This window comes from Caretta caretta, chromosome 1, assembly GCF_965140235.1.
Source record: "Caretta caretta isolate rCarCar2 chromosome 1, rCarCar1.hap1, whole genome shotgun sequence".
NCBI classification, from domain to species: Eukaryota; Metazoa; Chordata; order Testudines; family Cheloniidae; genus Caretta; species Caretta caretta.
The window spans coordinates 39,713,084-39,727,446 of NC_134206.1; positions in this window are offsets into that span (position 1 = coordinate 39,713,084).

The following is a 14,363-nucleotide window of genomic DNA, read 5'->3' on the forward strand; positions in this document are numbered from 1 at the left end:
TCCCTGTAATTCACATATGCTCATACTTGTTAGAGTTTGGCAGCTAAATTCTTCAAAGATTCCATCTATACTGAGCATGCTCCAGCCCAGGTTTGCAAGGTTGGTCAGGAATTTCCTTTTAATTGCATCTCCTAGCTGCAGAAAGTTGCTGTGACACTGGGCACCAGAACTGAGAGCAGGGAGACTGTCTCTCCTGTTGTGTCAGTTCTCCCCATGCTGGTGCCCAGGCAGTGAGGAGAAGGAAGAGTCAGCCCTGTCCGAATTCACTTAGGATAGAAGAATCCCATGCACTGCTACAGGCTAGGGACCGACTGGCTAAGCAGCAGTTCGGCAGAAAAGGACCTGGCAATTACACTGGATGAGAAGCTGGATATGAGTCAGCAGTGTGCCCTCGTTGCCAAGAAGACTAATGGTATTTTGGGCTGCATTCATAGGAGTATTGCCAGCAGATCGCGGGAAGTGATTATTCCCCTCTATTCGGCACTGGTGAAGCTACATCTGGAGTATTGCATCCAGTTTTGGGACCCCCACTGTAGAAAGGATTTGGACAAATTGGATAGAGTCCAGCAGAGGGCAACGAAAATGATCAGGGGGCTGGGGCACATGATTTACCAGGAGAGGCTGAGGGAACTGGGCTTATTTAGTCTGCAGAAGAGAAGAGTGAGGGGCGGATTTGATAGTAGCCTTCAACTACCTGAAGGGGGGTTCCAAAGAGGATGGAGCTCGGCTGTTCTCAGTGATGGCAGATGACAGAACAAGGAGTAATGGTCTCAAATTGCAGTAGGGGAGGTCTAGGTTGGATATTAGGAAACACTATTTCACTAGGAGGGTGGTTAAGCATTGGAATGGGTTACATAGGGAGGTGGTGGAATCTCCATCCTTCGAGGTTTTTAAGACCTGGCTTGACAAAGCCCTGGCTGGGATGATTTAGTTGGTGTTGGTCCTGCTTTGAGCAGGGGATTTGACTAGATGACCTCCTGAGGTCTCTTCCAACCCTGATATTCTATGATTTTATGAATGCAGGTTAAGGAGCTGGGCCTGAGTAAGTGGCAAGGGGGGAGACTGGGATAAAGAAGTCTGGGGGATGGGAGATGACTAAGACAAGAAATGGTGGGGGTGGAGCCTGGAACATGAAGCCAAAGGGTGGGAATGGGGACTGTACCAGGACTAGCATAAGGATCTGGAGGGTAAGGGTTGGGGACTGGTTGTGGAGCCAAGGATGGATGAAGAACAAGGTGGGATGGAGTCAGGGCCTGACACTTGGAGCTGAGAAGACTGGGATATGGGGCCAAGAGCTGAAAAGGGTTAGCATGTAGAGTGGGACTGCAACACAGAGAGGCTGGAGGAGTTGGGGCAGAAGGCTCTGTAAGCACCAGATATATTCCCCAAAGAACTTGGAATGAAACCCAGGATTCCTGAGTCACAACATTCTTCTGCTGTCAGCAAATAGCTGTGAAAGCCTCTGGCAAAATGTGTCCCACATCTCCTTCTAGTGGCTGGGCCCACCTAGCAGTAAAAGGTCATCCTCTATCAGTTGCTCAAGTGGCAGAGGTCTGTGCTGCAGATCGAAAGGTTCTAACCCTGCTGATGAACCACGTGGGGATCAATATGGTTTCACATGATGGAATTTCTTTTCTTTTTTTTCAATTTATTCTTTTAAAAACCTAAAAAATTAGGCAGGGATCCTTCATATAAAATAGCATGTTCTCATGTAATTAAAGAATATCATAATGCATATGCACAAGAAGGATGAATGTAACCTTCACTCTGCCATTTCCTAATATTTGGCTTTGCAACCTTAAAATTATTTTAATGTATATTGTTGGATGCAATTATATAAAGATATATCTGGAATATACCAATAAACAGTGTTAATGATACTATAATTGTCCATTGTTACTGCTTTGTACCCCTGAACTCTAATGTTCTTTGCATTCTTGCAAAGCACCTATGCAAAAATGTACCATACTTCTGTAAGAGTCTTTTTTTGGCACTCCCCATCTTACATAAAATCAGAAGAGAGGTTTGAGGCCCCTTCATAATGCAGTTTATTTCAGAGGCAACACATGAGAACCACTTGGGAAATGTGGATGTGTAACCAAATGAGAGAGAGCAATATCCTGTTTTGTCTCCCCTGTCCTCTGGTCCTCATGTGTCATGTAAAAGAAATCCAAGAGATTCCCTCTGGTGGCTCAAAGATAAACAAACATTTGGCTTCTGGCCTTGCCCTCCAACATTATTAAGCAATAATGTTGAAAGCAAAGTGCCATCAAACCTTAATCAAAATGTGGAAGCAAATCCTATATAACTCCCAGGTTTGTTCCTCTTGGCTATTCAAACTAACCCATTCTCAGGAGCAGATATAAAGATTCTGCATGTGAGGCACACTCATTCCTGCAGTATAATAAAGGAAATAATGATCATTAATTATCTGAATGATGGAGTGGATTGCACCCTCAGCAAGTTCACGGATGCACTAAGCTGAGGGGAGAGGTAGATATGCTGGAGGGTAAGGATAGGGTCCAGAGTGACCTAGACAAATTGGAGGATTGGGCCAAAAGAAATCTGATGAGGTTCAACAAGGACAAGTGCAGAGTCCTGCACTTCGGAAGGAAGAATCCCATGCACCGCTACGGGCTGGGGACCAACTGCCTAAGCAGCAGTTCTGCAGAAAAGGACCTGCAGATTACAGTGGATGAGAAGCTGGATATGAGTCAACAGTGTGCCCTTGTTGCCAAGAAGGCTAACAGCATATTGGGCTGCATTAGTAGGAGCATTGCCACCAGATTGAGGGAAGTGATTATTCCCCTCTATTCAGCACTGGTCAAGCCACATCTGGAGTATTACATCCAGTTTTGGGTGCCCCACTATAGAAAGGATGTGAACAAATTGGAGAGAGTCCAGCAGAGGGCAACAAAAATGAATAGGGGGCTGGGGCACATGACTTACGAGGAAAGGCTGAGGGAACTGGGGTTATTTAGTCTGCAGAAGAGAAGAGTGAGGGGCGGATTTGATAGTAGCCTTCAACTACCTGAAGGGGGGTTCCAAAGAGGATGGAGCTCGGCTGTTCTCAGTGATGGCAGATGACAGAACAAGGAGTAATGGTCTCAAATTGCAGTAGGGGAGGTCTAGGTTGGATATTAGGAAACACTATTTCACTAGGAGGGTGGTTAAGCATTGGAATGGGTTACATAGGGAGGTGGTGGAATCTCCATCCTTCGAGGTTTTTAAGACCTGGCTTGACAAAGCCCTGGCTGGGATGATTTAGTTGGTGTTGGTCCTGCTTTGAGCAGGGGATTTGACTAGATGACCTCCTGAGGTCTCTTCCAACCCTGATATTCTATGATTTTATGAATGCAGGTTAAGGAGCTGGGCCTGAGTAAGTGGCAAGGGGGGAGACTGGGATAAAGAAGTCTGGGGGATGGGAGATGACTAAGACAAGAAATGGTGGGGGTGGAGCCTGGAACATGAAGCCAAAGGGTGGGAATGGGGACTGTACCAGGACTAGCATAAGGATCTGGAGGGTAAGGGTTGGGGACTGGTTGTGGAGCCAAGGATGGATGAAGAACAAGGTGGGATGGAGTCAGGGCCTGACACTTGGAGCTGAGAAGACTGGGATATGGGGCCAAGAGCTGAAAAGGGTTAGCATGTAGAGTGGGACTGCAACACAGAGAGGCTGGAGGAGTTGGGGCAGAAGGCTCTGTAAGCACCAGATATATTCCCCAAAGAACTTGGAATGAAACCCAGGATTCCTGAGTCACAACATTCTTCTGCTGTCAGCAAATAGCTGTGAAAGCCTCTGGCAAAATGTGTCCCACATCTCCTTCTAGTGGCTGGGCCCACCTAGCAGTAAAAGGTCATCCTCTATCAGTTGCTCAAGTGGCAGAGGTCTGTGCTGCAGATCGAAAGGTTCTAACCCTGCTGATGAACCACGTGGGGATCAATATGGTTTCACATGATGGAATTTCTTTTCTTTTTTTTCAATTTATTCTTTTAAAAACCTAAAAAATTAGGCAGGGATCCTTCATATAAAATAGCATGTTCTCATGTAATTAAAGAATATCATAATGCATATGCACAAGAAGGATGAATGTAACCTTCACTCTGCCATTTCCTAATATTTGGCTTTGCAACCTTAAAATTATTTTAATGTATATTGTTGGATGCAATTATATAAAGATATATCTGGAATATACCAATAAACAGTGTTAATGATACTATAATTGTCCATTGTTACTGCTTTGTACCCCTGAACTCTAATGTTCTTTGCATTCTTGCAAAGCACCTATGCAAAAATGTACCATACTTCTGTAAGAGTCTTTTTTTGGCACTCCCCATCTTACATAAAATCAGAAGAGAGGTTTGAGGCCCCTTCATAATGCAGTTTATTTCAGAGGCAACACATGAGAACCACTTGGGAAATGTGGATGTGTAACCAAATGAGAGAGAGCAATATCCTGTTTTGTCTCCCCTGTCCTCTGGTCCTCATGTGTCATGTAAAAGAAATCCAAGAGATTCCCTCTGGTGGCTCAAAGATAAACAAACATTTGGCTTCTGGCCTTGCCCTCCAACATTATTAAGCAATAATGTTGAAAGCAAAGTGCCATCAAACCTTAATCAAAATGTGGAAGCAAATCCTATATAACTCCCAGGTTTGTTCCTCTTGGCTATTCAAACTAACCCATTCTCAGGAGCAGATATAAAGATTCTGCATGTGAGGCACACTCATTCCTGCAGTATAATAAAGGAAATAATGATCATTAATTATCTGAATGATGGAGTGGATTGCACCCTCAGCAAGTTCACGGATGCACTAAGCTGAGGGGAGAGGTAGATATGCTGGAGGGTAAGGATAGGGTCCAGAGTGACCTAGACAAATTGGAGGATTGGGCCAAAAGAAATCTGATGAGGTTCAACAAGGACAAGTGCAGAGTCCTGCACTTCGGAAGGAAGAATCCCATGCACCGCTACGGGCTGGGGACCAACTGCCTAAGCAGCAGTTCTGCAGAAAAGGACCTGCAGATTACAGTGGATGAGAAGCTGGATATGAGTCAACAGTGTGCCCTTGTTGCCAAGAAGGCTAACAGCATATTGGGCTGCATTAGTAGGAGCATTGCCACCAGATTGAGGGAAGTGATTATTCCCCTCTATTCAGCACTGGTCAAGCCACATCTGGAGTATTACATCCAGTTTTGGGTGCCCCACTATAGAAAGGATGTGAACAAATTGGAGAGAGTCCAGCAGAGGGCAACAAAAATGAATAGGGGGCTGGGGCACATGACTTACGAGGAAAGGCTGAGGGAACTGGGGTTATTTAGTCTGCAGAAGAGAAGAGTGAGGGGGGATTAGATAGCAGCCTTCAACTACCTGAAGGGGGCTTCCGAAGAGGATGGAGATAAGCTGTTCTCAGTGGTGGCAGATGACAGAACAAGGAGCAATGGACTCAAGTTGCAGTGGGAGAGGTCTAGATGGGATATTAGGAAAAATTATTTCACTCGGAGGGTGGCGAAGCACTGGAATGGGTTACCTAGGGAGGTGGTAGAATCCATCCTGAGAGGTTTTTAAGGCCTGACTTGTTAAAGCCCTAGCTGGGATGATTTAGCTGGGGTTGGTTCTGCTTTTAGCAGGGAGTTGGACTAGATGACCTCCTGAGGTCTCTTCAACCCAAATCTTCTATGATTCTATGAAATAAACACTAAAGATAGAGGACCTTTCTGCACAACTAGTGACCCACTTCAATCCTCTGCAGCGGCTGGGGTAACTTTTACTGCTTTGCAGATGAAATCAAGTACTGTTCTATCTCCCCTCACTGGCATTCTTTCTACTGATCGCAAAAGCTACAACCCTTGAAAGTATTTCTTGTAACTTCGTGCATTTTTTTTTTAAATTAAAAAATCTCTGCTGCCTTAAAGCTGTTTCTTTAGTTCTACTGGGAACATTTATTTCAGAAGCCTAGTACCATGGGCTGAAGACCTCAGAATATGTTAACTGACATATACACTATAGTGCTTTTGAAAATTTCACTCAAAGAGACTTAGGATATGTCTATGCAGAAAAATGTAAGTCCAGTGTTTGAACTCAGGTTCAAGCCTAAACCCCTTTCCTCTACACACAAATTGTGCTAACTCCTGGCTCGGACCTAGGACCTCCCACATCTGGAGGATTTGTAACTGAGTCAAGAGGGGACCCCTGGCTCAAGCCCTATTTCTTTGTAGTGTAGATGCAGCTTCTCTGGACTCATTCTCTGAGACTGCCAAAAGTATCCCACAAGTCAACTTTCTTTGTCCTCTGGACAGTCAAGTTTTCCTACACTGCACTACAAACAAAGGGCTAGAGTAGCAACATTTTGGGAGGGCACTAGGAAGTCTGGGACATGGGTGGTTGGACTCAGGCTCGCATAATACACTGGAGACCCAGGTTGGGACCCAGAGTTTAACAATTCCTAACCTGGGGTTACAAATGAGTGTAGATGCTCAAGCCCTAGGTTAACAAACCCAGGGCCTGCTAACTCAAGTTCTACTAACCCTGGGCTTACAGCGTAGACATTTGCTAAGGTAGGTAGATGTTCTGACTCGGGCTCTGAAACCCAGGAAGGTGAGGGGCTTCAGAGCCTGAGTTCCAGCCCAAGCCAGAATATCTACACAGCTATTTTTAGTGCCGTAGCGTAAACCACATGATCCTGAGTCTGTAGACCCAGGCTCTGAGACTTGCTGCTGTAGGGGTATTTTTTCTGCAGCATAGACATACCCTTAGGAGCCTAGGAGCTTGTCTACACTAGAAACTATATTGGTGTAATTAAACCAGCAACTCCTCTCCTACCCCACTGTGGATGCAAATATAGCAGTTTAAAAATATGTATACCAGTAAAGCTTATCTTGGTTTGGGAACCTTTATACTGGCTGAACTGCTTCTATGTTAAGAATTTTACAAGTATAAATAAATCAGCAGAAAAAGCACCCCGACCAACACAATTATACCAATATCATGTAAGCATAGCTCAGCCCTTATCCCATTTACAAAAGTAACCTAAATCATTTTGAGCAGAGAGCTGCCTCAGCTAGCCAGTGGGAAATACTGAAGAGAGGGGTGTAATCTAAATCCTACCCCTCAGAGGGCTTTAGGCACCCAAGTCCAGGTCAGAGGAAGGCATCTCCTTCTACTCAGGATTCACAGCCATGGGAGAGGTGCCTGAGCCCTTTCTTACAATAACACACAAATGGAGGTGGCAGCAGCATCCCCTATTACCCAATATGCCAAGGTTAGAACAATCACACAAGATGTGGGGGACCTACACTTAAATGCCTACTCTGCAGCAGGGATTTGAACTTACATCTCCCTCTTATGGGGTAGGGTAAACCACTGCACTATCAGGTATAGTGGGGTGACCATCTCTCAATCTCTCCTGTTGAAGCTGTTCTGCTTGTTATAAGTAATTAAATAGTCATAGGGCCAGCAAATGAGTGAGTGAGTAAGTAACTCTGTAGCTCAGGGTTAGGGCACTCCCCCCAGGATTCCCTGTTCTTATTGCTACATAAGCATAGATACCTTTTTCAGATTACCCAAGCTCCCTTTAGAAGCTTCCTCACTAGCTCATTTGTGCAAACTAAATGCAAACCTGTCCTGCCTGACTTGTTGACAAGGCTCAGCTGCCTTTTCTCAAATTCAGACATGCTGCAACTGGAAAGGAATCCATAAAACCTGGCTAGGAGGAGGAGGGATTCTGCTCAATTCTCCCCTGCTCCCTGAATGCTCCTGACCTACGGACACCTCAGCAGCTGGATGAAATTATATTAGCATACGACTGAAGTTGTGCTATGGGGAATCAGAGATAGGGACTTCCCCCAATGCATAAAGCAGGGCAGGGTATTTCTATCGCAAGCAGATTCATGCAGTGAGCCTCAAAGGGCTTATCACTATCACATCTTCTTTCTGACTGCATTAGACTAATTCTAAAAGAGATTTCAGCCAAGTTGAAGTAATCATCTCTGCTAGCTCTGTACATGGGCATTAAAACTTGTCTTGGGCAAGTCATTTTACCCATTTGTGATTCAGTGGGAGTTAGGGACTTTAATAGCGTTGAGGATCTGGGCCCTCATCTGTAAAATGGGGATAATGATGATAGTTCCTTCCTTAGTAGTAGTAATGTGCTTTGAGCTGACTCGCCATGAAAAGTGCTACGTGAGAACTAAATATTAGAATTCCATCTGTACTGTTCCTTTAGATCCTAACACAGCCACCGTAGGGATAATGGTTTAATAAGATTTTTATATTTCAACAAACCCAAAGAGTGCTTCTGGTTTTTATTTTGCTGAAACTAAACTAAACTTAAGGCTCCAGAACAAGAGCTCTGTTTAAATAGAAAAGCTGTGCTCTCTCTCTTCTGTGATTGTTTGTGTCTAAGATGTGACGCAAGTGAGTATTAAATGTGTCCAATGCAGGGAAAAAAGATTGAAAATATGATTTATTTACATAGTATGTGCCCCTCAAGAGGTTCATAAAAACAAAGCATATAATGAAAAGGGAACTGAAACCCCAGTTTGTTTCTGATGACTTAATCAGGCAATGTTTTCTCAGATCCCATCTCTGAAGTTTCAAATGGCAGGCAGGATTGTTGAGTGGTTAGAGCAAGGGCACCGAGTCAGGCAACCAGGTTACTATTTCACTCTCTATCTAGAGTGGCCATGTGGCCTTGAGCAAGTCACTTACCCTCTCTGTGAACCAGTTGCCTTAGCTCCAAAATGGGGGCAATAAAATCATCTTTTGCAAAATCTTTCTGAGATCCTGGGAAGGAAGGTGCTACGGTCTTGTGAAGTACCATAACGAAATGTGTGTGTTGGCATGCCTGCGTGTGTGCACACCTCTACTGAATGAAATCAGAACTCTTTACTGCATGCCAAACTTTCTACTCTTAATGGATAATGGTAGTTCTTTATTTCATGGGTTATGGAGCTGTGGTTTTGGAGAACAAGGATTTAAGTTCTAGAATTATCTTTGCCTTGAAGTTCCCAGTGAGTAGGATGTGCAGCAAACTGACAACAGTGAAGTTCTAGGTGACCATAGACTTATTATAATGTTATTATTTACAGCAGATCAAACCAATATATATATATATTTTTTGCTCTCAGCATCTGTCACAGGGTAGCTGGTTGCTGTGAATAGACTAGGTCCAGTACCCCTGGAGCAAAGCAGGTAAGATCTGTTGTAAGATTAAATGCTTTTTCACAGTTTTGATTAGCTCTTTAGTGACACTACACATAGATGAAAGAAAATTATGTTTTGTTAATAAAAGTGATGTTAAGCCTCTGTGTCGTGCTCATTTCAGGATTTGAGGACTTCAGTAACTCAGTCAGAGTCTATTACACGAATGGGTGAGACTCTGTGGCCCACCATTTGCAGGAGGTCACCCTAGATGATCACGATGGTCCCTTCTGACCTTAAATTCTATGAGTCCAATCCAGCCAATTAAGGGAGGGAAGGGGCTGGGCTATACCTAGGCCTATAAAAGGCTGCTCCTGGGCAGGCAGAGGGGAATTGATAGGGCAGGATGTGTAGGGGGAGGGATAATAACAGTAATGATGGTAGGGTCTATAGAGGAAGGAGCCAGGTGCTCAGGGACATAGCACTGAAGAAGGAGAACTGGGAATCTGCCAGCAATCACTGAGAGGAGTGGCGCTGAAACCTAAAAGTAAGGATTGAGTTAAGACTGTTTTTCTGTTTGTTTACTGGCTTCTATTAAAATAATATGTAAGCAGAGTCAGGATGAGCTCCACCCTGATATCTGGTGGTGAGGTGTGGCAAGTTGTGGAAAAGAACTTCAGGGGCTGATCTCATTTGCATAGGCACACCCACCCCACCTAGAATGAACCAATAGCTGCCCAAATGGTCACTTTGGCTGCTGTGGGATCCCCAGTGTCTCTCTTATTGGGCCAGGAAGAATAAATTGTTATTATCCTGATTGTGGGAATCAAGGACAGTGGAACTGTACTTGGCCTTTTGTTATGATGGAGGGACTTCCCATCAACTAAGTAGCACTTGCTAAGCAAGGGACATGGGTTCCAAAACTCTGAGAATTGAGAGAGGCTGGAGATAAATATTAGTACCTGGTGCTATGGGCTCTGAAACATCAATTGTATCTCTGTCTCTCTCCACTGTAGAACATCAGAGCTAATTTTGGGTCTATTAAGAGTCTAGCTACAGGTGCTGAGCTGAATTCACTTTGGCCTTATGGTGCACCAGCACTGAGGCTCCCACTACTACAAACTGAAATCACTAAAGAGCTAAAATTACTAAGAGCTGAAATCACTGAGCACTGTGTCAAGTAGTGGGGAGCCTGAAGATCTATTTTTTTTGAAGCAGAGCCGAGAGGAGCAGTTCGTGGGACAGTGGGAACTGCTTGCAGAGTGGTTTGTGTGACGGCTGATGGAGTGGAGTGCAGTGGAGCGGATTGGAGTGAAGCCCTATGGAGCTGCGGGGCAGTCAGCTTCAGATCATGTAAGGTGCCCCTTACCTCTTCTTCCCCCCCCCCCCATTTTCACCCAGACTGGGGAGTAACCCTCTGCAGATGAACTTTTGAACTCTGGGGTTGGACTTTTGGGTTGTTGGACTTTGGGTGATTTTTGGTTTGCTGGACTCAAGAACCCGAGGGAAAGGACATGGCCCAATTTGCTGGGGTGGGTCTTTGCTCATGGTTTGGTTGATGAACCCTAGTTGTGGTGTTTCCCAATTTAATGCTGATGTGGTTTGCTTCATGTTATTTAAAGATTCTCCTCTACACTGAGACTCTGTGCTTGCGAGAGGGGAAGTATTGCCTCTTTGAGGTGCCCAGGGGTGTGTGTAAGATTTTTCCCAGGTCACTGGGTGGGGGCTCAAGCCAGTTTTGCATTTGCTTTGATGAGACGGAACTTTTGTGTACTGAACCTGGCCCTTGCTGCTATCAACTCAGCCTGGCAGAAGGGTTACAAATAATTATGCCAATTATTCTTAAGAGACTGAGTGGCAGGCCATCCCTTAGAGCTGGGGAGAAGCCCTGTTTTAGTGTGTTGTGAGTAGAGATTATATTCTGTTCAGATTGTAAATTGCTACTGAATAAAATTATCCTTTTTCCTACTGGAAGGATTATTGGAAAAATGCTGTTGATTTAATAAATCTTCAGTGCAGGGATTTCTGACCTGAAAGAGAGAGGACCAGGTCCTTGGCTGGTAGAAACTGACACAATTCTATGGGCTACTAATTAAGGTTAACTCCTGGTTCCATTGCAGACTGCTAAAACTTCAAAAGAGCCAGGATCTGGCATTTAGACTCCATTTATATACATGTTACTGTGACAGTTCTCTTTTAATACCAGATGCTGTTAAATTGTTAACAATTTTTCTTTGTTTAGCCTCATGTTTTTCATAATCTGCCTGTTAGATTATGAATTAATCAATTGGATTTATCTTGTACACCATCAATTCTAAGCATGTAGCTGGAGCAGCCTAAAGCTTATAAAATATAGTAGATTGCCTCAGTCTGGTTTACTGTCTTATTATAGTCTTTCCATTTCATTTTGATGTTTTAAACTGCCTGATATTCTTTCATCATGTCTTTCAAGTTGTTCTGGTTTTAGCCAAGAGTTATTTGCATGGAGGGATGCACTGTAGCTGGTGTCTATCGCCGTGCCCTGAGATCCTTAATCAGGATTTACTTCATTTTTTCTCAGGAAGATTCCTACTGGAACTCAGTGAAAATTGCATGAGGACCTCAGGATTTGACCCATTGACTTTTTTGGAAAGCTATAGTAATCCTTCTGGCAGAGACGATAAAATTGCAGTAGACTATTACTGTAGCAAATATTTCATTTTGAGAGTTGCCACTTAGAGATCTGGGTTATGAAAATTGTTAAACAATGTATAGCTCTATCTAAGGCCTGAAGATGCTCTCTGCCCATGATCTGCTCACACAAATTCCATGGCCACTAATGGGAACTGAGTTTGTAGACTATTACATGACCCTGACAATTTAATCTGTTGACTGGAAAACAGTCCTACTATCATTAAATCAGAGATTGTTATAAAGGTCAGAAGTCATGGTGAATGGCTGTCAAAGCACCTTCCTAAGGCTATTGTCTAATACGATTATCGTTTCAAAGCATTATAAGGTCTATTTGCGCATTATAAGTAAGAAACATTCTTTAAATGGTATGGGTAGTACAAAGGTAATTTTACAAGTGTGTGTGATTATGTGCTGGGTATGCTTCCAAATAGAGAATAATTTTATATTCCTATGGGTGCTCATTATTGCTGCTAGAAAGTATCAAAAGTAATTGCTCTCTAAGGTCCAAGGCACTTTAACTCACTCACTCAAATCATGTACAAACTGGAATTTCAAATTGTTGTGAAATTAATTGTTCCAAAAAAAGTTACTCTAGGTACCTGAGCTCTTTATGGTGCAAAAACAGGCTGATCCTTAAAGGATTTCATTGTTTTCCTATCACTATAGACAGCTAAAGAAGTGTTTAGTGTCTCAGTGGTTGGATTTATTTACTTTTAAAAAGTTAGACATAAAGTTTGAGTGAGAAGCTTTTGCTGGTGGACTGGAAATTGTCAGTTTTACCAGTGGTTCTTTTCAGTAACTGAGATTCTCCCAGTTTAGATGCAACTTTGCAAGCCCGTAATATACTACTGGAAAATACAGAGAATCACTAAATTCTTGGTTTAATGTGGTGCTCTTAGAATATAAGAGAACCTGTTTTTCTTATAGCTTATTAAAGATGGGTAACATTCAAAGGATGAGGTGGGTTGTATTCAGATCACCTAAGCACTCCAAAGTATAAGATCTTTAGTCAAACCTCCTCCAGAAGTGTTGGTTCTGAGTTTGTCTAGAAATCTGAGAAAACTGGCTTATTCATGAGATTCCTTGTTGTTTGTTTCCAGTCCGTCAAAGTATAGAAGGAGAGTCTGTTCTTACAGAAGCTAGGCCTTTTTCTCTAGCCAAAATAAAAACCTCATAGTGGTCAACCACAGAGTCCAGTTTCTCTGTAATGGGACACATTAAAAGCAACACATGTTGTTCAGACTCATCTCAAGTTTTATCACGTCCAGTCCCAGCTGGACCCAGGAAGTGCACAGGAGTGTGGAAATGAGATCTAAAAATCCCTTCACTCTTAAAATCCAAAAGAGATTTGGTTCAGTTTGTCTATCTGGGTTTTGTATGCTGATTTGCATCTGTTCTTCCATTTCCATAGTGCACTCTAGGTGCTGCACATCTAGAGAAGCATCAATGCTGTCCAGAAGGACCATACTTTCCACTTTCTTAATTATATCATCTCCTTAAGAAAGCTGCATGGTTCCTGCTGCTGGGCTGGTCTGCAGTTTTTACCATTGCTGTTTAATGAATCTCTGATCAAAGAAATAAAATCTATCAAAGATAGTTAAATGGCCCCCGATACTGTAGCATCTGAGTGCCTGTGAATTTTTAATGTATTTACCCTCAAAACTCCCTTGTAAAGCAAGGTAGTGGTGTTACCCCATTTTGCAGATAGGACAGAGATTAAATGACTTGCCCAAGGCAGAGCAGGGACGTGAACCTGGGTCTCCCAAATTGCTTAGATAGAGACAATGCATCTCTGCTTGAATTAAACTCTTTCCAAGCACAATAAAACCCCTGCTATAGCCACTACAATCCATGTGTAAGAATGCACAGTGACAATCACCTGCCTCAATGTTTATTGTACAAACTCTACACTACCTGGCTCCCATCCAAAAGAATCGGGTGCCCTTGACAAAGATTTTAAAGCACCGGAACACAGGAAAAATCTCAGTAAAAAATCAACCAACGCAGCAGCACTCTTGCCCTATCCAGCATCATTTGATCATCAGTCTCATGGTCAGCTCAGTTTAAACTTCCCCCTCGTTGTACTTTCCCACCAGACAGAAATCTCGCCCACAACTGCCTTGGCCAGTGCCCAATCAAAAGGATGGGCTTTTGGTGTGCCTGAAGGTCAACAAATCTGGCCTCTTTGATAACTGAGGGGTGGAGCATTCTGAAAGAAAGGAATTCTTACACAGTATGCTCTGGTATCACCCTGCCTTTATAACACTATCTATTGTGGTGCATTAAATTCTTGCTTTACCATGTGATAGTACTATGTGTACTAAGCTAATGTGTTTGATATATATACTGTATGCTATCAGATGATATATTGTGTGCTACCTGACTACACATACAGCAGATAGGAATGGGGAAAATATCATTTTTATATTTTTTTCTTGTGAAAAATTTGGTGCTCATGAAAGGGAGGGGCTAATAATAATTAATAATAGCACCATTTAGAGGCCGACCTAGTGCGGGTGGCATGGTGCAAGTGTTTCTAAACATCTCTGCCT